Raw genomic sequence first — 24,536 nt, forward strand, 5'->3', positions numbered from 1 at the left:
GCATTTACCAAATGAGCCATCTCCCTAGCGCTACTTCTTTGCGTTAGAGATCTGATGGCTGAGGTGTTCTTGAGATCAATTGTGTATTTATTGAGTGCATGCTTATGGAAGGCGTCTTTCGCTCCATGAGACACGCGTAAGTACCCCCCCCCCACACACACACACGGCGATAGAGAGGTTCAAATGAGTTAATAAGAGCATGTTTGTGGGAAGGCTGTTTTATTGGCTGTGAGACACAAGCTGATGTTTCATTTCTGTGACAGGAACGGACTGAGCACATGTTTGGCTGCCATCGTTCACCACGGAGGCGCATCTTTTTAGTTTCACCCTTGTAAGCCTTCGGCGTGCGAAGCCCAGGAGTCTGGCTTGGGTTTCCTTCACAGCTTTCCGTCTCAGAAGCCAAGGTGACTGGTGGGGTGACAGAGCAATCCATTCCATTCCCTGTGGAACACACAAAGTTAGAACTTCTCTCCAATTTGGGTAAAAAGGGGGAGCCAAGACTAGTTTTGCCTTTTGAGTCAGGCAGACGTCAAATGACTTGGATTTTCATTCTCTCTGATTTCTTTTGCAAAGTGCCCTTGCATGTCAGGTGTGGGCAGCCAAGCCACGGGAGGACTCGGTGCTGCCGAGCGGGCAGGGTGGCACGGTGACAGCACATGCACCTTTCCTTTTCCTCTAGTTTTCATAAATGCCCAGGTGCATAAGCAAATGTCCCAGGACTACCCGCGGCTCGCGCGAGGTCATCATCCTCCCTGGGTTTTCTATTCTGAGATCTTTATCTTTTCCCCTAAATTAAATTATCTGGCCTTCTCAAGAAAGACACGAATTCTCCAAACAGAGATACAAAAAGAGGCCTCATGTATGGAAATTATCGACAACTCTTTTGTTTTCGTTGTTTTGAGACGGGATCTTGCTGTGTAGCCTGGGCTGGCCAGGAAACTGCTTATGTAGACTAGGCTGGCCTCCTGCTCACAGGGATCTGCCCCTGTTTCCCAAACGCTAAGATTAAAGGTGTGCACCATCACTCCCAAAGACAATTCTTTCTTTCTCGGCCTTGTTCCCAATATTGGAATTGCAATGCTGGCTATGGTCTTCCAGTTTTCTGGTCCCACAAATGAGATCGTCTGCAGTCATTGTTGTAACTGAACAGAGAGTAGCATACACTTTATTCCACAGAGTGGTTCCAGTGGTAGAGGCCGGATCAGCCTGACTTCTAATTAATGTTAATTGCAGAGGTCAGCTTAGGTCATTGCCTAATTGTCCAAAGTTGAAAGCCAATTTGTTTTGAAATACTGTGCAAAAGTTTTGGCTTGATTGTGGAAAATATCTTAGGTAATTTGATTGCTTTAAGGATGCATAATTAATGTCCTATGAAGTCACATACCTGGATGAAAGTTTTTAAAAATTCACCATTATTCTTTCTTGAGAATATATATTAAATTATTTTTAGGTTTATTTATTTTGTTTTATGTATGTAAGTGTTTTGCCTATATGAATATATGTGCCCCGTGTGAGTGCCTGGTGCCAGAGAAGGTCAGAAGAGGGCATTAGATTTCCTAGAAATGGAATTACAAATGATTGCGAACTACCACGTGGGTACTGGGAATCAAACCAGGGTCCTCTGCAAGAGCAGCGAGTGCTTTTAACTGCTGAGTCATCTCTCCAGTACCCTCTTTTTTTATTTTTTGTTTTTAAATGACCAGAAACCACTTTAAGTTAAAAGAAATTAAGGAAACATTTTGAGAAAATATTTATAGAAAATAAGATCAATGAAAATGGCTACTTTTGCTATGTAGAGAGCTTTGTACTCATGAGGAAACCATTACAAATAGATGAGGAAAATAGAGAAAGGGTATGTATGCACAAACATTCCACAAAGGAGAGTGGGTAGCCAGGCACACTCATACAGGCCCGTCCTTCCGACACTTGGAAGGCAGAAGCAGAAGAATTAGGAGGACGTTCAGGGTCTCATCTGCTGCAGAGCCCCTCAGAAGCCTGTTTGGGCTACATGTTTTGGGGGTGGTGGGGAAGAAGAATTCTGTTAATAAAGAGGGTAAATTGCTTATGCTGACAGAAGGAGCTTATTCCGAGGAGATTAGATGAACTACAGACTGTTCTAGTGTATGGGAGAATCATCTCTGCATATCTATTATATATATATAGTATCACTCAGGACTGTACAGACAGAGAGATTTTTGTTGTTGTTGTTTGTTTCTTCAGGGCCTGGAGTGATAGCTCAGCTGGCCTGAAAAGCTTGAGGCCTGAGTTTGATCCCCTGAGTGCCCGTAAAAATGCCAAGCTTGGTGATACATATATGATCTAGTGCTGGGGAGGTGGAGACAGGTGGATTCCAGGAGCTTGGTGTTTGGCTACTTGGAGAGTCCAAGGCCAAATGAGAGATTCTGTCTGTTCTGTGTGGGTGTGAACACATGCATGTGTGTAAAGTAAAATGGAAGACTGCTTTAATATTTAATGTTTAACTGAGGGACTCGTGCAGGTTAGGGAAGGGCTATATCATTGAACAACCCACCCCCACAGCAGGACTGTAAGCATTTTTCTAGAATCTTAAGTGGGAAATGAGAGGGAGTTTATTGTTTAAATAAATCTTGAACAATGACTTGACTGGGCTCAGGCATGGTGGTAGACACCTGACATCCCAGCCTGGTGGGGCCTTGTGATGCCAGCATTAAACTAACGACTCTGGTTTAACCCTTAGGACACAAAACTCAGAGGCTCCAACCTGGGTCTGAGCTGAAAACATCTTTCCTGTGGTCTAGCTTTCGCGGAACCAGAAAATACTACACGTCACATTTGGTGGCTCATAATTGTAGTAACTCCAGCTCCAGGATCTGACACTGTCTTCTGGCCTCCTGTGTATACATGACACCTGCAATCTTTTTTTAGAAAAAATGCTCTGGGGAAAATGGAAGTAAAGTTCTTATTAATTGATAATGTTTGTAGAGAGAATTATGTAAATAATAAACAACAGCTTATGAAGTTTTACAAAGTGAACATGACCCAGTAAGTACTTAAGATCAAGATTTAAAACATTACCAGTCTCCTAGAAGCCTTCTTTCGCCCATTCCAATCATTATTCTAGAGAAATCAATAGATCAAGCAGGCATAAAATCAGTAAGAATATACAGGCATTACAATAGGAATATATAGTACTATAGTAAGAATACACAGACACTATGGTAAGAATATACATCACTATAGTAAGAATACACAGACACTATGGTAAGAATATACATCACTATAGTAAGAATATACATCACTATAGTAAGAATACACAGACACTATGGTAAGAATATACATCACTATAGTAAGAATATACATCACTATAGTAAGAATACACAGACACTATGGTAAGAATACACAGACTCTATAGTAGGAATACACAGACACTATAGTAAGAATATACATCACTATAGTAAGAATACACAGACATTATAGTAAGAATATACATCACTATAGTAAGAATACACAGACACTATGGTAAGAATACACAGACACTATGGTAAGAATACACTGACTCTATAGTAAGAATACACAGACTCTATAGTAGGAATACACAGACACTGTAGTAAGAATATACATCACTATAGTAAGAATACACAGACACTATAGTAAGAATACACAGACACTATAATAAGAATACACAGACACTATGTTAAGAATACACAGACTCTATAGTAAGAATACACAGACACTATGGTAAGAATACACAGACACTATAGTAAGAATACACAGACACTATAGTAAGAATACACAGACACTATAGTAAGAAGACACAGACTCTATAGTAAGAATACGCAGACACTATGGTAAGAATATACATCACTATAGTAAGAATATACATCACTATAGTAAGAATACACAGACACTATAGTAAGAATATACATCACTATAGTAAGAATACACAGACACTATAGTAAGAAGACACAGACTCTATAGTAAGAATACACAGACACTATAGTAAGAATATACATCACTATAGTAAGAATACACAGACACTATAGTAAGAATATACATCACTATAGTAAGAATACACAGACACTATGATAAGAATACACAGACACTATGGTAAGAATATAGACACAGCATCAGTCATGTGATCTGATAGTGACACTTAGTACTTCATTTAGCGGCAGTGAATACATGCCTTGGTCACCAAGGTAAATCATATTCTGAACCAAAAAACTACTTGAAGAAGCAGAAAAATAATCATATGTAGCATGCTATCATGTTTTCAGACCACAATGGAATTAAACTGTATGCCCCCAAATGAAAAGATAGCTATAAAATTCTGAAATATTGAACACACCACTAAATAACATGTGGATCATAGAAATCTTGAGGAATCAGAAAGCATAATATTTATCTTTCATATTTAGGTTTGCAATCTATTGTGAATAGATTTTATGTATGCTGTGAGTCAGGGATCAAATTTTGCTTTCTTTTTTTCTCGTGACATCTGTCAAGTGTGCATCAGATGAGGCAAGGATGTGTGAAAGATTTCAACCTATGAATTTCAGGGCTCAACATCCATAATCTAACAAATGAAATTGAAATAGTACATATTTATCACAACTATTGGTGATATATTGTAACTATTCCCTAGTAAAATATAATTAATCATGTTATTCTGTATATTAAAGATGGGGTCTTATTGTTTAGCCCTATCTGACTGGGAGCTCACTATGTAGAGTGAATTGTCTTCCAACTCCCAGAGATCAGCCTGCTTCTACCTTTTGAGTGCTATTATTAAAGATGTATGCCGCCATGCATAACTTTGTTTGTTTCTTTATTTATGTGTATTAGTGTTTTGTCATGGGTTTCAAGTCCCCTGGACCTGGAGTTACAGACAGTTGTGAGCTGCCATGTAGGTGCTAGGAATTGAACCCGGGTCCTCTGGAAGAGCAATCACTGCTTTTAACTGCTGAGTCATCTTTCCAGCCTGCCTTATTTATTTCTGAGACAGAGTCTTGTGAATCCCTGGCTGGACCTGTACTTACCCTGCAGTTGAGGCTAGCCTTGAACTCCTGATCCCACCTCCTTCTAAGTTCAAGGACACAGACACGCACCACCCCAAAGCACGTCCAGCATTTAAGCACGTCCAGCTTAAATGCAAGGTATTTAATTCATATTCCAGAAAAGTGCAAAGGTCCCAATTGGTATGCATTTTATTCTGAGCTGATTAACTTCTTGGGATCCTTAGTTTCATCAGCACATAGGTTAAGGTTTTATGAACAAAAGAAAACCTCAAGTACTTGTTGGAAAGTAGAACCCAAAGCCCTCTACTGCCTCATACTTGAGTAAAGTAACAGTCACGGTAATGCCTAAGGGCATGCAAGCCGTCTATATTTGAGGTTAGCTTACCAACCAGGGAAACAGACTGTGAGATGGAGATTTCTGTGCAGGAAGTTTATTGGGTGATAATCAGGGATCGGGATCATGGAAGACTGAGGAAACAGGAATCAACAGAGAAGTATAAATTGTGAATGAGTTTTTCTCCTTTGGGCTGTCAGGTTGTCAGTGAGTTACCGGACAGTACTATGGCATTTGGTCTTACTCACTCGTTAATTCACTCAGTAAAGATTGCTCGAGGACTTTAAAAATATTGCATTTTATTATTATTTTTAAATGATGGGTATCCATGTGTGGGGGTGGGTTTGTGCAGGTGAGTACCGTGTCTGTGGAGTACCATGAAGAGGGCAGTGGATCCCCTGGAGCTGGAGTTGCAGGCAGTTGTGGGCCACACGATGTGGGTGCTGGGAATTTTACTCTGATCCTCTGGAAAATGAGAATATACTCTTAACTGCTGAGCTATCTCTCTAGCTCATTGTTTGATTACTCACTGTGCATTTTATTTCGGAATTTGGCAATGGTGCACAAGATAGACTCATGGAATTGATAATCAAAAATAATAGATAGGACACCTATCATTGCAATACAATGCTTTTTTGTTGTTGTTGTTTTGAGTTTTTTCTTTTCTTTTCTTTTTTCTGTTTTCTTTTTTTTTCTGTTTTTTTTTTTTTTTTTTTTTTTTGATTTTTCGAGACAGGGTTTCTCTGTAGTTTTTGGTGCCTGTCCTGGAACTAGTTCTTGTAGACCAGGCTGGCCTCGAACTCACAGGGATTCGCCTGCCTCTGCCTCCCGAGTGCTGGGATTAAAGGCGTGCGCCACCACCGCCCGGCTTTTTTTCTGTTTTTCAAGACAAGATTTCTTTGTGCAGCCCTGGCTGTCCTGGAACTTGCTCTGTATACCAGGCTGGCCTCAAAATCATAGAGATCCACCTGCCTCTGACTCCCAAGTACTGAGATTAAAGGTGAGTGCCACCACTGCCCAGCACAATACAATGTTTTATATGTATGGCTTTAAACTTGCTGTACTAAATTTATTAATTAAATATAGTACATGAGTCAAGCTAAGTTATAAACAACAAAACTAATAGGTGATGGGGGAGGGGAAACTAGTCTTAGAAGGTACTTAAGGCGCATTCTAAACCCTATGCTGTTGAGTGAAAAAGCTTATCTAGCAAAAGAGAGTGTCCAGGAATCGACACCAGTGTGTAGGTAGTATATGGGAAAGGGAGCTTAAAGTAAACACCATGGAAGGTAGCTTTTTGATGAGTGAATGAATGAATAGATGACTCTACGGCAACTGGGGGATATTGTAAAAAAAAACCTGATACATGAATTTATTCTATATGTGTGTATACACATGTTCATGTCTTTGTGCGTGTACACGTGTGTCTGAATGTATATTCACATTTGTGCATTTGCAAGCGGAAACCAGAGCTTGACATCAGGACTCTTCCTGGGTCATTCTTACTGTTTTATTTTTTCTTTTCTTTTCTGTTTTGTTTGTTTGTTTGTTTGTTTTTGAGACAGGATCTCTCCTGATCCTGGAATTCACTGATTAGCTAGACTGTCTCGCCAGAGAGCCCCAGGGATCCTCTCCTGTCTCTGCCTTCACAGCGTTAGGATTATAGGCATGCACCACTGCACCCATGGGTGCTGGTCTTCAAGTTTGCTTAGCAAACACTTTATTGACAGTCATTTCCCCAACCCCTACAAGTATATTCATGTGCAAATATATTTTTATTTTTTTATTTATTTTTAAGACAGGGTTTCTTTGTACAGACCTGGCTCTCCTGGAACTTGCTCTATAGACCAGGCTGACCTCACTCAATGATCCACCTGCCCCTTCATGTTACAATGTCTGTTTGGCCCAGAGACAACAGAAAAGAGACAAGAGACCGAAGAAGTGACCCCGCCCTTGCCAAATCTAGCTTGTTGAACCAGTAAATTTATTGGGATTACTTACAGGAACACAGGGGAGGGGTTGGTTCAAAGGCATCTACATCACCAAAAGGCCCATCCCAGTATGGGTGATGACACCCAAAAGCTGCATCTCTGGAGCTCCCTTCCCAACTTACAGGCAGCTCAGCCAACAGGTCTCCCCTTCTCAGCAGTTCTGGATTGCTTTGTATCCCCTGATGAGGGGCCTCATGGCTCTAGCAGCCTCCATGAGCTTGCTGAGCCTTGTACACTTCCTTAGCTCCCAGGGTCTCCCTCCCACCTCCAGGAGGGAGTACTTCGACTCTGAGAAATAGTTACACAACACTCTCCCTCCTTCCTTTTGCTCTCCTTCCATTCCTGATACTCCACTTCTCCTTCCTCTTTGTTTCTCAAGCCTTGGAGGGTTTATACAGATGTGCGAACATTCCCTTCCATTTATGGCTGAGCTTTGAGCCACCACATCACAGTAAGGATGGTTGTTCTCAGAGCCTGAAGACTTACAAAGTCTCACTGTTTAGCTCTGGCTGCCTGGAACTCACTAAACAGTATGGCCTTGAACTTACAGACATCCTCCGTCTTCTTTCTCCTCAGTGCTGAGATTAAAGACATGGACCATAATGCCCAACTGGAGGACCCTCTTCTTTACTGTTTGCTCCGTTAAATGTTCATGTCACCCAGGAACACCTTCATACATCCTCAGAAACAATGTTTAATTAAATAGTCAGGTACTCCAAAGCTCAGTCAATTGGACACATAAAATGAGCCACTGCAAATATCAATTAACAAGGAGAGAGTGCTGTCATCTAACATTCATACAACTGAAATTCTAGAAAGAAAAAGTAGAGAGGAGGGGAAAGAAACATTATTTAACATGAGTCTGCCTAATAATTTTATAGAACTGATGAAGATATAAATCTTCAGATTTGGGAAACTCAATGAATCCCAAGTAGGATTTTCTTTTTTTTTAAGATTTGTTTTTATTATTTTTAATTATGTGCATGCATACGTGTCTGAGTGGAATTTGAGCATGGAAAAAGTGCAGATGCTTGCAGACATCAGAGGCACTGAGCTCCCCTGCGACTGGAGTTACATGCAGCTCTGAGCCGCCCAACATGTGTGCTGGGAACCAAACGCAGTCCTCAGTGAGAAGAGCAGTATGCACTCTTAGCCACCAACCCCCTTCTTCAGCACTGTAGGATTTCCCACATGAATATGCAGCGGTGTAACTGTGTAACACTAAAGACAAAAGAAGTTTGCAAAAGCAAGCGGTGGTGGGGGGGAGATAGCTCCCTGGATCTGATAGACTGATAGCAGACTTGCTCTAAGTACAGGGAACTAAAAGGAAGGGAGGCAGAGGGAGGGATGTGGATCTCTGAGCTCGAGCCTGGTCTACAAAGTGAGTTCCAGGACAGCCAGGGCTATACAGAAAAAAACCTGTCTTGAAAAACAAATCCCTTCCCCCACAAAGGAAAGGATATATGCAAAGTGGGGGAGAGGAAATAACTAAATAACTGTCATCTTCAAATAAGCCATCATTAATAAGCATGTTCTCTGTCAACTGAAAACAGAACCTTTAATATCTTTTTTTAAAATATTTATTTATTTATTTTGTATACAATATTCTGTCTGTGTGTATGCCTGCAGGCCAGAAGAGGGCACCAGACCCCATTCAGTTGGTTGTGAGCCACCATATGGTTGCTGGGAATTGAACTCAGGACCTTTGGAAGAGCAGGCAGTGCTCTTAACCTCTGAGCCATCTCTCCAGCCCCCAGAACCTTTAATATCTTAAGCCAGACACCTCTGGTTAAAAGGGCGGTATTCCAGGGCACTGCTTAGATTTGAGTACCAGTCATTTTTTTAAAGATAGGGCTTTGCTGCGTAACATTAGCTAGTCTGGGATTCCCAGTGTAGTCCAGAGTGACCTGGAACTTGTGGCAATCTTCCGGCCTCCACCTTCTGGATCCTGAGACTACAGCTGTGCAGCACCACACCCGGCTCCGCTAGTTCCCAGTTTTGAGATGTATTCTTCGGGCAACCATGGGCAAATTACTTGACTTCCAAGGCTTTATATAACATGATAAAGTGAAGTGCTTAGAGCAATTTCTGATCAATATCTGGTCCCTAGTACACATTGACTTACATTACTGTAAGTTCCTGGAATTGTTGAGAGGAAAGCTATACACCAAGAGTGTGAGTTAAAGTTCAAGGATGACTACCCAAAGAACAGAAATAGAGCTGGGCTTCCTCATCATAGTGAAAGAGTGGAAAAGTCCTTAGTCATCCAGACGGAGACAGCTAAAGCGATTTTTAAAAAAGAAACTGTATAAAAATAGAACTTTAAAGTATAAAGTATGTTAGTAAGCATTCATTTAAGAATAGACTTTTAAGACAACACAGAATCTTGCTCATTTGTGTAAAAGGAGCACGGGAATGACAAAGGAGAAGATGGCTCAGTTGATAAAATGCTCGCCATGCATGAAGACAACAAGGGGTTTGAATCCCCAGGATTCGTGTACACAGATGGTCACATGTCTATAATCCCTGGTCAATGTAGGCAGGACGGGTAGGTCCTTGGAGCTCCTTGGTCAGCTTGTCTGGCCAAATCAACAAGTTCCAGGATCAGCAAATATTCTGTACCAAAAAATGAGGTGGAAAGTGATTGAGGAAGGCAACCAACATTGACCTCTGTCTTCCACATGTGTACGTAAACACACACCCAAACACACAAATACACACACAAACACACAAATACACACACAAGAACCTGGGCTGGAAGGCATTTGCAAACATATATAGAAGGTGGTGAAAAATTGTTGGCAAGTCCTAACAAACAGCAGATAATTGCCAATGGGTAAATCCCATTTCCTGACTGCTATGAGCTTAACTTCTACACCGAGTGTAAAAAGAACTGACCTGGTCTGGGATTGCCTGTCATCCAGGAGGCCCTGAGCTTGATTCTGAACAGTATAGAACAGGAAAACAAAACCCTGCCCACACCTGTTGGAGGGAGCATAAACTGGTCCAGTCCCGCTGAGAAATGATTGACCGTCGATAGAGCTTAATATGCAAATAACTAATGAGCCAGCAATTTCCTGCCCGTGTATTGTAAGTTCGGGATGGAGCTCAGTGTCCAGTGCTTGAGCAGCAAGTGTAAAGTTCTCAGTTTGCTCCTCCGTAGCAAACAGAAAACAAACGGACAAACAAATAGGGCTAGAATTTTACTGCAGCACAATTTACAAGAGCACAACATCCAATAACAAAAGAATGAAGAGACGGCAACATTCGTTTCGTGACTTCCTCTATAGCAACCATAACAAACTATATTTACAGGCAATGGTGTGGCTGCATCTTACAACTGGAAAGGAGCCCTGGAAAACAGTCTACGTGCCGTAGGAGTCTCTTGGCATTAACTACAAGTATGCCCAGCTGCATGGCACAAGTCAGCATGGTGCTTACCTTTGGAAGTGAGGGAATGGGAAGAAAATAGCAGACAGTTTTGGAGTCTGGAGTCTGGTTAAGTTCTCCTCGACCTTGGTGTTGGTGGCACGGCCAAATTTCATTTTTGAAAATTCAGCTAGCTACGTATTTACGAGATGATCTTGCATGTACACATTCTTCAACGAAAAATTTAAATTTAGGCCAGACAAGATGACTCAGCTAATAAAGTGCTTACCATGCAGTTCTTACAACCTAGTTCAGTTCCTGGAACTCAGTGGCAGGAGAGAAGCAATTCCTGAATGCTGTCCTCTGGTCTCCATATACATGCTCCCTGCTCTCTCTCTCTCTCTCTCTCTCTCTCTCTCTCTCTTTCACACACACACACACACACACACACACACACCATATACTCATATACATCAACAATAATTTAAATAAAAATACAACATTAAATTTGGAAATTTAAAAGTAGTTTGATAAAAATATCATGAATATGGGCAGAGCCAAATAGCAGTTAGTAAATGTTCCAGCTCTTCCTAAGATCTGCTGTCAGAATACAGGGACTGTAACGTTTCTGGGGTAGATCAAATCCACAGCTTCCTGTGTGGGACTGAGTCCCTACCATAGCACTGTCTCAGCCAACAATTTCTAGTTTTGAGTGTTCACATTAGAAAGAGAGAAGGCAGAAAATTAATGAGCTAAGCATCCAAGTTAAGCAACAACACATCAGCAGAAGAAGCCCAAAGAAAATAAAAGGAAAGAAGTAAAGATAAAAGCAGACGTTAATGAAACAGAAAAAAAAAACAAATAAATTAGAGGCGATCAGCAAGCAAGAGCACAAGCTGGTCTTGTTGGAACGACTAATAAAATAAACATCTTGAAAGAGTGGTTATGAAAGAAAATATAAAATAAATGAAATAATATTAGTATTTAAAAAGCACATTCAGCAGGAATTTAAAAATGATAAGCGGAGGCCACGATTGAGTTTATGCCAGCAAATAAGGAAATACACATTAAATAGACAACGTCTTAGACACATCACTTGTGAAAATGAAATCAAAAAGCAATAGAGGGACTGCAGAGAAGGCACAGCAGTTCAGAGCCCTGGTTGATCTCCCAGAGGACCTGGGTTTGATCCCCAGCACCCACATGGTGGCTCATGTATCTATAACTCCAGTCCCCGGGGCGTAAAGTCCTCTTTTGGCCTCCTCAGACACCAAGCACATATGTTGTTTGCAGGTGTACATGCAGACAAAACACCCACACACATAAATTAAATATATAAAGTTAACTTTAAAAAGCAATAGGAAACCCATCTAGTAGGAAAGACACAGCAGCAAGGAACTTGAATCAGTGAATACTAGCTATCTTTTCTATCTTTCATATGTGCATTACCCATGTAACGAGCGCACGAGAACCAGGCGACCTTTCAACATTCTACTGAACATACAACAGATAATTACACACTCATACACACGAACGGCATATGCAGAGCAATTCCTGACCTGTGTTTATGAGCTCTGTGCTGAAAGCAGAAGAGAACACTGCCAGCTGGACACTGGGAAAAGACACCAATGGGCTGATTCGTGTAGATGTTTCTGCATACAACGACAAACTGTGTTGTAATCCTAGGAAGGAAAAGCTCTAGCAAGCTAAAACGTCTCGGTAGTGATATAATACATTTTCTAAAAATATCAAATAAGAATTTAAGATTAGGGGGCTGGAGAGATGGCTCAGTGGTTAAGAGCATTGCCTGCTCTTCCAAAGGTCCTGAGTTCAATTCCTGACAACCACATGGTGGCTCACAACCATCTGTAATGGGGTCTGGTGCCCTCTTCTGGTCTGCAGGCATACACACAGATAGAATATTGTATACATAATAAATAAATGAATATATTTTTTAAAAAATTTAAGATTATACTTTAGACCCTCGCTAGTGAACAGAGCCACAGAAAGAACTTAAAGCAAAAATCCATTATCAAATTTTGTATGCATTGTGATTGTCTAAACAGGAAATTTTACAGTGATTGCAAGATTATAATTAATTTTGGAGCTCAGAAAGATTGTTGACGTGGAATATAAGATTAGTACACAAAGCTCAATTGCATTTCTAAACATCAATAAATGGTTATACAATGTAGTCCTAAAAGATATCATTTACAATAGCAGCATAAGAGTGTTTATAAAGATAAACCAGGCAAAATACGTGCATGAGCCGGGCGGTGGTGGCACACGCCTTTAATCCCAGCACTCGGAAGGCAGAGGCAGGTGGATCTCTGTGATTTCAAGGCTATCCTGGTCTACAGAGTGAGTTCCACGACAGCCAGGACTGTTACATAGAGAAACCCTGTCTCGAAAATCATATATATATATATGTATATATATATATATGTGTGTGTGTGTGTGTATGTATGTATTACATACATGTATGTATGTATGTTTGTGTGTGTAATTTTGCTACTATTATGAATTGTAATGTGACTATCTGCATTTTCTGATGGTCTTAGGTATCCCTAGGTGGAGAAGCACTGATCTAAAGACAAATATTAAGTATATAAATAAAAGGAAACCCATGTCACATTCCTTTTCTTTCAGTTTTTTTCTTTTTCAAAAGGTATGTTTATTTATTCTTGATTTATTTGTATGTGTGCAAGCCTGCATGAGTTTGTGTGTCCCATATGTGCACATGAGCCCGCGGAGGCCAGAAAAGGATGCTGGATCCATTGCAACTGGAATTACACGTGGTTATGAGTGTCCATGTGAGTGCTGGGACCCAAACCTGGGTCATCTGGAAGATTTGTTTTATACTTTAGTTAGGTGTGTGCCTGTGTGTGGGTATTTGCACACTGGTGCGGTGTCTGCAGAGAGCAGAAGATGGTGTTGAATCTTCTGGAGCTAATGTTAGGGACAGCTGTGAGCTGCCTAACAGCAAGCAAATGCCCTTAACCACTGAGAAATCTCTCTAGCACTAAATTATGTTCTTCTTGTTTTTGTTTTTTTTGTTTTGTTTTGTTTTGTTTTGTTTTGTTTTTGAGATAGGGTTTCTCTGTAGCTTTGGAGCCTGTCCTGGAACTAGCTCTTGTAGACCAAGCTGGCCTCAAACTCACAAAGATCCGCCTGCCTCTGCCTCCCGAGTGCTGGGATTAAAGGCATGTGTCATCACTACCCGGCACCTAAATTAGGTTCTTAAAGGGAATCAGAACCGTAGAGCTGACCATTCTCCCTCAGTTTATATGTCAAATCATTACAATACCAATTTAAAGCGCCAATGGAGATTTACTTGCTGTGGAAATGAAGAACATGATGGATTCACACTGAAGTTCTTGAGAAAAAAAATTAATTAAGTCCCAAGAATAGCCAAGACAGTCCTGAAGAACAAAGAAAAAAAATTCTTCAGATTGCCAAGGTTTAATCAAATCCATAACTACCCAGACTGGGTGATGGTGCAGCATAAAACACAGTGCATTTCACCGTAAGGCCTCTGAAAAGAACACATTAACACTGATGTTTGATGTGCAACAATGGAGCACTGTGTATTGGTGGAAAGGGCGAACTACTTAGTAATAGCCCTGAGCCAAATGACTATCCATATGGAAAATTAAAAATTGATGCTCCATCTTCAGTATTCTGGAAATAGATTCAAAGTCAATAAAAGAACAATACGAATGAGCTTTTTAAAGATTTTGGAAGAATAATATAAAATGAACTTTTTTTTATACTTGAGGTAAGTAGAATTTCACGAGTAACACAAAAAACATTTTTAAAAAGTAAAACCTAATTTCTCAAAAGTAATAACAGAGGAACTTACATTAAGTCAAACTTCCTTGACAATTCTAGGATGTGCTGAAAACAGTCTCCGCTCTGTAGATCTCAGAAAGTTCACCACACACGAAACCACAGGGAAAATAAATCTGGGCCATGTCCTAGTGGTGTGTGTAGCAGAAGTGATGAAATACTTTGGTAAAGTTTGTTGCTATCTTTAAAATATAAGTAAGACCGTCATTTCAATTTCAGGAAAATGGATTAAACTCTATATCATCATCGTAAAGAAAATAAACCTTTTGAGAAGTGTAAGGGGGAGGCTAGGGTCAAGAAAGGCTATTAGGTGAGGGGGTTAAAGAGGGTGACCATAAGTATATTATATGCATATATAAAAACACCATACTGAAGCACATTATTCTGTACAGTTAATATGCACTAATAAGAAAATTTGAAAGAAAAAGGAAAATGAGTATGATAAAACAATATTATGGGAAGAAACTCTATGTGGTGGTTTGAAAGAAAACGGCCTCCAAAGGGAGTGGCACTAGTAGGAGGTGTGGCCTTGTTGGAGGAAGTGTGTCTGTGGTGGGTTTTGACGTCTCCTGTGCTAAAGCTACACTTAGTTCACGTGCTGTTGCCTGCTCATGATGCCTCCCCAGCACCGTCTGCCTGCATTCCCCCATGCCCCACCATGATGATAATAATGGACTGAACCTCTGAACTGTAAGCCATCCAATTACATGTTTTCCTTTATTAGAGTTGCTGTGGTCATGGTATCTCTTCACAGCAATAGAGACCCTAACTAAGACAATAAATTAAGTCAGAATTAAGTCTAGATAACATCTGTGTGCTGAGAGGTTTGCAGTAAAAGGAATAAAGGGAGCCAGGTGGCGGCGGCACACGTCTTTAATTCCAACACTGAGAGGCAGAGGCAGGAAGTTCTGTGAGTTGGAGGCCAGCCTGGTCTACAGAGTGAGTTCCAGACAGCCAGGACTATACAGAGAAACCCTGTCTGGAAAACAAACAAACAACAAAAAGAATCCATGTGAAGACAGAATTGTCCTGAGAGGCACCTGAGGCAGGGGGTTGCAATTAGGGATGTTTGAATACTTTATTTTATGCATTAGTTAGGGTTTGCTCAAGAGACAAAGCGATAGTATGGAGGGATTTTTTTTTTTAAATGAGGAATTAGCTCATTTGATTATAGAGGCTGACAAGTCCTGACATTGAAAGACAGTACCCAGGGCCCCAGCAGAGTGGATGGGAAGACAGTACCCAGGGCCCCAGCAGAGTGGATGGGAAGACAGTACCCAGCACCCCAGCAAAGCGGATGGTGCAGCCTAATATGAATGCCAGAACAGAAAATACCCCAGACGTCCAGGCTTCAACTTAAACTCAAAGGCAGGATAAAAGGGTGTTCCAGTCAGGCAGGAGAAATTTTCCCCAACTGATGTGAGGAGCCTCCTTGTTTTCTTCCAGACCTTTTAGTGAAATAGCGCTGGTGAGATTCATGCGCATCACAGAGAACAATCCGTTTCACTCAGTGTAGTGACATAAAAATCACCCCTGTCCAGCAGCGACCCTGTCCCACACGCCTACAATCGTATTTAGCCAAGTGTTTGAGCACCTCTTGGTCCAGCCAAGTTAACACTAACCATCCCTCCCACTCGTCACATTTGTTTTCCTCTCTCATCCGCCACAGCGTGGGCTTGCTCTCATGCCTCTTCTTTTTCGCGCAAGGATACTGGGTCTCTTTCTCTCCCCTTCATCCACTGTGAGGAGACTGAAAGGCTTAGCTCAACCATAAAGTACATCCCAAGTCCTCAAGCTAGACATGTTTGATTGCTCGCTCTCTTCTCCACCGTGTGTGTGACCCTTCAGTCATGTTACTTCTCACGGATGCCTTGTGTCTCGTTCATGCCTATGTCGGATGTGTCCGTGTTTTGTAAATGATCCCCATCAATGCAGACGTGTAGCTCATGGGGTTGGAAGGAAGTAATGATATGCTTGCACAGGAAAAATAGCAATGATGGGTTAGCATGCAAGCTACGATTTCCCCTCTATTTAGAAGATGCTTTGCATATATATACATATATATGTATATATACATACGCACACACATATATGTATATATGTATATATAACACACACACACACACACACACATATATATGTAGGGTTTTCGAGACAGGGTTTCTCTGTAGCTTTGGAGACTGTCCTGTCCTGGAACTAGCTCTTGTAGAACAGGCTGGCCTCGAACTCACAGAGATTGGCCTGCCTCTGCCTCCCAGGTGCTGGGATTAAAGGCGTGGACCACCACTGCCCTGCTGCTTTGGTTATATCTTAAACAGAAATGTTAATACTGATACAACAGCTAATGTCATATATATAAAAACCTACTTGCAGGGCTGGAGGGATGGCTCAGCGGTTAAAAGCACTGACTGCTCTTCCAAAGGTCCTGAGTCCAATTCCCAGCAACCACATGGTGGCTCACAACCATCTGTAACGAAGTCTGGTGCCCTCTTCTGGTCTACAGGCAGTATACTACATAAATAAATAAATCTAAAAAAAAAAACCCTACTTGCACACACTAAAGCATTCTAAACTCTACCCTTTATCACCTTATGTAGTCATCGCGGCAATACCGTGGATTTGGCTCTAATAACTGCTGCACAAATGAGGAACTGAGGCAGAGAAGACAAGACAGCTTGGTACCTTCCAAAGTGCATAGATTTAGGCCTGGAGTGTGAGCCAGTCATAAGTGTCTAACCCTTGCGTGAGCACTGGAGAGAGGTGAAGCCTGCGCCAGGAGGAAGGCTAATCATTCAAGTCATCTCTTATATGCGTTCTTGGACTCCGCATCCCCTACGCGATATCCCGGCATTCCAACGAGGAAGGTGTTTCATCGCTCCTTTTGGCCGCTGTTCTTCTCCCTGAGACATTCTATGAATGATTATAATGCTTTCTGAAAAAGCAGCACCATGAACCACGTGCGTTCCGAGTCTGGTTTTTGTTAACGCTAGGGACAGACGTTGCTTTACGCATGGGAGTCTTGCCATAAGCGTGAAGTTGCAGTGCCTTGCCTGCCGCTCTGCTTTCTAGCTGGTGCTACCGAGCTCCGCACTGAACAGTAGCCAATGGTTTATCATTTAACCAGGATTTTAAACACCATAGAGAGTAACGGAATCTTTGATTGAAGTTTTTAATAATGTTATTTTTTTAAAAAATGATATTCATTATTTATTTTTATTTTATGTGCATTGGTGTTTTGCCTACATGCATACATGCATGAGAGTGTCAAGCTGGTGCTGGAGTTACAGACAGTTGTGAATTTTTGTGGTGCTGAGAATTGAACCCAGGTCCTCCGGAAGTGCTTTTAACCACTGAGCCAACTCTCTAGCCCAATAATGTTATTTTCAGCTTACTGAGGTAAAAATGTGTTTTGTAATATTATCATGGGATGAATATCTTCTCCTCTCTGAAGATGAGCAAGCTCCCACCCAGAGTCTTCCTCTCTAAAGCCAAAACCCCATTCTAAGTTCTTATTGGAGGAAAATGGAAACAATTTAAAAGTAACTAGTAGGTATTGCTCACATTAACCCACATAAAATGGCCTAGTGTCTTTAAGTTTCACACATTGGTTGCAACAGCGCTAACGGTTACTAAAGTGAAAGAATTATTCCTACAATTTAACTCCTTTGCAGGATGCTCCTGTAGGATTTTGTAAAATGTGCTATTGTAGGGACAAACAGCATGTGCACATCACATAACATGTGTGGAAATCAGAGGACAATTTACAGAGTTGTTTCTCTCCTTTCCTCATTGGATCCCAGGTAATGAACTCAGCCTTGGTGGCCAGCACCCGCACACACTGAGCCATCTCACCAGCTCAGCTCTACACCCACATTTTTCATAAGAAAATGAAATGGAAATATAACTTTGCCTTTATTTATATGAGTTTTGAAAGGTAAAGTTATATATATTTGAGATAGGGTCTCATGTGTCTTGTCTTGTCTTGAACTTGTACCTGAGCATGACCTTGAACTTGTGATCTTAAGCTTCCCAAATGCTGGGGTTACAGGCTGTTACTATGCCTGGCTTAATGTGGTGCTGGGGTTGAACCCAGAGCTTTGTTCATGCTAGTAAGAGTTCTGCTAACTGAGGTTCATTCCCAGCCCAACTCTTTAGGTTTTTACTTGTCATATAATAATTTGTACGTGCTTACAGGGTACCACATTGCAACACATTACATGTATGACTTGTACAATAATCAAATCTAGACGACTAGGGTAGCCCTCATCCCAAACACTTACCATTTCTGTGTGTTAAGAAAACTCAAAATGCAAAACTCCTTTTGGTAGAAAAGCACATAAGTTGGGCTTGAAGTACAAAACCATGGAGGTTTTCAAGTTGATTCTTTGGTTCCAGACCTGTCCACATGCTGGTCTCTGGAGCCAAGAAGCTGAATGCGTTGTGAGAGTTTTGCTTTGTGGGGCCATCATAGGCTTTAGTAGCAAGCCACTATTACGAAACAGCGTGGGGAAGGCTTCCAGAGAAAATATGAGAAATCTGCTATGTATTTAGAAGTTCACTTTCCCAGATCTGAAAAGGACATTACTGCAAAACTAAAATATTTTGGAAGGGAATTTATTGGCCCATATCCACCTTTCTTTGTGCCAAAGACCGAAGGCGAGCCGTGTGCATGCTAAGCACACGCTCAGCCATTGAACTGCAGCCTCTGCATACATGCCCACTCAATGAAGACTTTTAAAGCGTCCTCAGTCGGCTTGAGAGAATGACTCTGACTTCATCAAAGTCTGCTGCTCCAACAAGGACAGAGGAATCTTTTTTAGTGACTTGATCTGTCAATCCCAACTATTTTGAGAAAGAAAAAAATTAGAACTATCGAATGGGAGTAAAAGCTTCTGGGGCCAAACTTAGATTGACCTTGGGCAAGTCTGGGGTCTGGATCCTCTCCCGCCGCTGTGTGTAAGTACGTTGGCTTGGATCCCAGATACGCTGGCCTGGTAAAAGAGGAAAATGTGTCCTTGGTTCTGGAAGGAAAAGGTGATGTGGTAATTTTATGGATTTTATTTTTAGCTACGAAAGGCTTGCTTTCTTTGCTCCGAATGCCAGGGTAGCGATGTGCGCTAGGAACCCCTGTATTCGCAAGGAGGATAAATGTGCAAATTATTGTTTCCCTCGTGGTCCCTTCTCTCTGGATGATCACAGAAACAAACGCGCCTGTGATTATGTCGCCCAGACACTGCGCTTCTCATTAGGAGACATGGAAGTGTTGTGCAAACACTCATCAAGACCGTCTTCTTCCAAACAGTCATTAGGCTCGCGTCTTCCCTGTGAAGTGAATATGACTGTTTACGGGTAGCCAGAGCAGCAAGCCGGAACACAGTGCCCTTCGGCAGCTGCCCTGGGTTGCTTTGCTAACAGTGCTATCAAGAAAGGGGGCTGTTTCTAAGCTGCTTCCTCTGACCTGTAGCGCTCCTAGTTACTTGGTAGAAGCCAATGAATTAGGAAACATTTGAAATAAGACCATTTGGCCTTGGCATCAGGGACAAAACCTTTCAGATAAGGCGAAACCCCGCTCCCCATCCCAGGCGGAGAGCTTATCTTCTGAGTAGAAGAGAATGCAAAATCTGTCAAGCAGAGTTACAGTGAAGCAGGCTGAGCCCATCTCCCTTTCACAAGGCTTTACCCCCACCCCCTCCTATGCTGGCTAGAATCCGTGGATAGCCAGTGGAGTTTGCAAGGCAGGGGCAGGGGCCATACTTTGCGTATCTCCTCAAAGGTTTATGTTATAAAGGTCAAACATCCAGGGTGCTATTGAAATGGTGAAACACTCCAGCATCCAGAGTTCTAATGAAATGGTGGAACACTCGGGTATAGAGCCTGTTGAGAGGTCTTTAGGGCTTTGAAGGTGCGTCTTAATTAGGGGTTCTGTAGCTGCGTGGCCAAAAAGCCAGTTGTGGAGGAATGGCTTTTTTTGGGCTTACACTTCAGCATTGCTGTTCATCACTGAAGGAAGTCAGGACAGAAATTCAAGCAGGGCAGGAGCCTGGAGGCAGGAGCTGATACAGAGGCCATGGTGGGGTGCTGCTTACTGACTTGCTCAACTTACTCCTCTCTTATAGAACCCAAAACCACCGACCTAGGGATGGCACACCCATAAAGGGCTGGGCCCTCCCCCGTTGATCACTGATTGAGAAAAATCAGCCAGTACACGGTGTATCTTTGTGGGGAGTCTTCTCTCTTTGCTCCTGGCTTGTGATGTAGGTGGTTCTGAGCCATGCACTTCCTCCAAGATATGCTGCCTTGCTATAGGCCCAAAGCAGTAGGACCAGAGCCTCCAAAATTATGATTCCCCCAAACCCCTTTTGAATTTATAAATTAGCTCTCTAATGTGTTCTCTTTAGTTATGGGACGCTGACTAATTCACAGCTTCTAAGGAGTTGCGGAGCTCCGTGAAGAATTGCTCTGGAGACCAGTAAGCCCCAGCGTCTAACTAGAACACGCCAAGGGGCTGGATCTAAGGTCTCTTTGTTGCCTGATTTCATTTTCACAGAAGCACAATCAATGAATCACTCTAGAGACCTCTACGGAAATCCCTGAATGCCTAATGGAATCATCGAGCACTAATTGTGTAGGTCCTTGATGAGGGAAGGTTTTGTTCTTCTGACTGTTCACTTGGTGGCTATTCAAAGTGGCTGATGGAAAACAGAAACACTAACTGGAGTAGAATTTGTTTTTCTTTCTTTCTGCTATCACTGACTAATTGATCTCCTCACGTTTGGGCTTTCTTCAATCCTCTTGTGCAAAACTGTCAGGTTAAAGTAGTGCCTTCGTAGTGGTTCATTTCTCCGAAATTTCTCCTGGCTCTTACCTTACACAGCATTGACAATGTGAAGGCTGGGGTGGTGTTAGTCGTGCCTATAATTATAAGTAGACATTGCGCTAAGGGCTTTGACTACTTTACTCACAGATGACACCGCTGCTGCCACCGAAAAAACCCCCACCAATGGTTTGTTCCTCATTCCAATCGCCAAACGAGCCTGCTGTCCCCTGCCTTCAGTTCATCTTTCAGAAGAGAAAATGAAGCCTATTTCAAGCTCCTATCAAAGGTTCTGCTCCCACCTATCGACTCTTCACTGTTGTAAGCCACCATTTAAACCCACTTGTCTGCTGATGTGTCTGCTGAGAAATCCATGGGATACATTATCCGTGTGCCAGTTGGTCCTTGAACTCTTCCACTTCTTTGGAATCATTGTGTTCATCTAGATTCAACTTCTATGTCAGACAGGAGAGGCTAAATTATGCCGAGGTAACAAATGACCTCCCAATCTTAACAGCTAATAATGGTGAAGATTTGTTTGCTGCCTCTACCACACATCTATTTTGAATCGGTGAGGGCGGAGGGTGTGCCTCTGTGTCTGCTGTCCTTGGACTCAGGATAATGGAGCACTGGCACCCGGAATGATGTGCTGTGCTGAGACCAGTGTCTCTTCTGCCGCTCTTCAGTGATCAAAGCAAATTGCATGGCCATTTCTAGCCTTAAGGATGCAGAGAACTACAATCCTATCATTTCTTGGAAGGAGTTGCTGTAGTTTGGGTGTTGTCCTACAGGTTCGGTCTGAAAGGTGGCAGTGTTGGGAGTCGAGGGAACCTTTAGGGTACAGAGCCAAGTAGGTGGTACTTTGGGGCAGGCCTGGAGAGATGCTTCTAAGACCCTGAGCATTCCTTTATCCTCATTTACTCTCTGACTTGTGACATCAGTGATATTGTTCTGCCCAGTGCCAAGTGTCATGATGCGCTACCTCACCAGAGGCTCAGAGCACTGAGACCAGGAAGTCATCTAATGAACCTCTAAAATTGTGGGCCAAAATAGCCGTCGAAAAAAAACTTACATTTAGGGCTGGAGAGATGGCTCAGAGGTTAAGAGTATTGCCTGCTCTTCCAAAGGTCCTGAGTTCAATTTCTAGCAACCACATGGTGACTCACAACCATCTGTAATGAGGTCTGGTGCCCTCTTCTGGCCTTCAGGCATACACACAGAAAGAATATTGTATACATAATAAATAAATAAATATTTTAAAAAACCTTACATTTAATCTAGTCACTTATATTTTCTTATGTGTATGATTCTTAGATTTAGATATCTGGCATAAATCCATCTTTTGAACTACAGATCTATTTAAGCAGCCTGGGTGCCTTCCATATGTATGCTGAAGTAACCTTCTCCTCAAGTACTAGTGTACAGTTGAGAGGTTAGTGATTAAGGTCATAGGTAAAATCTGGACACATGCCTAGTTTTTTGGTATGACCTGTGGATTAAACATGGACTTTATATTTTACAGTTGGAAAAACAAAACTATTATCTCATGGTCCATAAATTTGAAATAAAAAAAATAATCTTTGAAAACAGGATATCTCTATGTAGCCCAGGATGGATTTTGAATCATGATCCTGTTGCCTGGGTCTTCAGGTGTCAGGTTATTAGTGTGAGCCACCATGACCATGTGGCTTCAGATTTCAGTAGGAAAGTTTTACCCCAGCAATGCTCCCACTCATAAATATTAATTTATGTTCACATTCATGTTTGAACATCTTTTTTTTTTTTTTAACTACAATGGCAGTGACGTGGTCCCTTCAAGTAAGGATTAACAGCATCCTGGGTAGCTTGCTGGAAAGGCAGGCTCTCAGACTCCCAGCCAGTTTCAATGCACACAAAACTCGAGGACCACTGCCGTATGTGACTGTGGACCCTGCATTGGAATCATCTGGGATGACTGTTTTAGATCTCGACCCCACCCCTGAGTCTCTGGGCATGTGAGATAGTATGCTTTCAAGACTGGCTTCACCTTAGGCAAGACTTCAATTACTAGTGCTCCGACTTTATCCCAAGGCATTCACATTCCTTGGGTTTGGATGAACTTTCCTGAAGTTCTCCAGGTGATGCAGATGTACACCAGTCCACTATGAACCTAAGGAATTGTAGTCCTGATACCACGACTTCCCAGCCCAGTGGCCTTGGTCATATTAGCTCAGCACCGTCTCGCCTGTGAGCTATGTTTAAATGAGATAATAGTGTGTATGTAAAGAGAAACTCACTCGAGGCAAAGCCTGGCTTACAGCAAGCTCATTGTGTGGTTGGAAGCGTCACCTCAGCTCCCTGGCACCCCTTATACAAAAAAGCTTGGAATATTTGGCTGGGGGCTTCACCCCAGCTCATGGCATAAACTCCCTCCCCTGGGAGTTGCCTCAGTCCAAACTCCACCTCCGAGAAAGCCCACCAAATGGTGACCCCCTCCCCAGGGATGGTCGAGACCACGCCCACAGCCTATTTAAACTGCCCCCCAGAGAATGAACTCCTGGTCTCCGGGTTTCACGTGGTCTCCCCTTCTCTCTCTTCCCCTCTCCGTGTTTTCCCAGGGTCACCCAGGAGAACTCCATTAAACATGGATATCTTTTAATTTGGTCTGATTAGGTTTGATTGGGATTATTTACGTCAGCAGAGAGGTTCGTGTTAAGAAAATACTTAACACTCATGACAGATGTTCTTAGAGCCTCTTGATGTATGTTCAGGCATCACGGTGCTAGAGGGAGCCCTAATTCTCTGAAGCAGGATGTGCATGGAACTATTCTGTATAAGGGGTTTAATTAGGAGCTGGGGTGTTCCTCCTCTTTTGGGTCGGCTATTTCATCTGTGTGGTCAGTCTCATCTTTTCCTGTTGGTGGTGACAGCATGCCTCTTCTCCAGAAACTGAGGCAATTTGTAAATGCCCGGCTTCCCTTTTAGCTCAGAGTTCAACATGAGTATTTCTCTCTTCTCAGCTGGACCCTGGGGTCTTATGTCTCATTTTTCACAGGACAAGCCCGTAGAGTCTTAGGTATACAAGCTCTCCACCCTGACATGCATACTGGCTCCGGGATGCTAGCTCCACCCTGTGGACTGTAATCCTGGTTAAGTTTTCTTAATCACCAGGTCTTGATTTCCTTGCCTGGGAAAGAGATGAC

The 24,536-nt window shown here is 42.2% G+C and overlaps 1 long non-coding RNA gene across 1 annotated transcript; it reads right to left on the bottom strand.

Annotated features, from left to right (window-relative positions):
- Positions 1–202: 202 nt before the first annotated feature.
- LOC148120508 (uncharacterized) lies at positions 203–10,914 on the bottom strand. The gene is made up of 2 exons (XR_015739332.1): positions 10,764–10,914; positions 203–441 (listed from the first exon to the last, which is right to left on the bottom strand). It is a non-coding gene; the product is annotated as an uncharacterized LOC148120508 (long non-coding RNA).
- Positions 10,915–24,536: the final 13,622 nt, after the last annotated feature.

This window comes from Myodes glareolus, chromosome 11, assembly GCF_982192425.1.
Source record: "Myodes glareolus chromosome 11, mMyoGla1.1, whole genome shotgun sequence".
NCBI classification, from domain to species: domain Eukaryota; kingdom Metazoa; phylum Chordata; class Mammalia; order Rodentia; family Cricetidae; genus Myodes; species Myodes glareolus.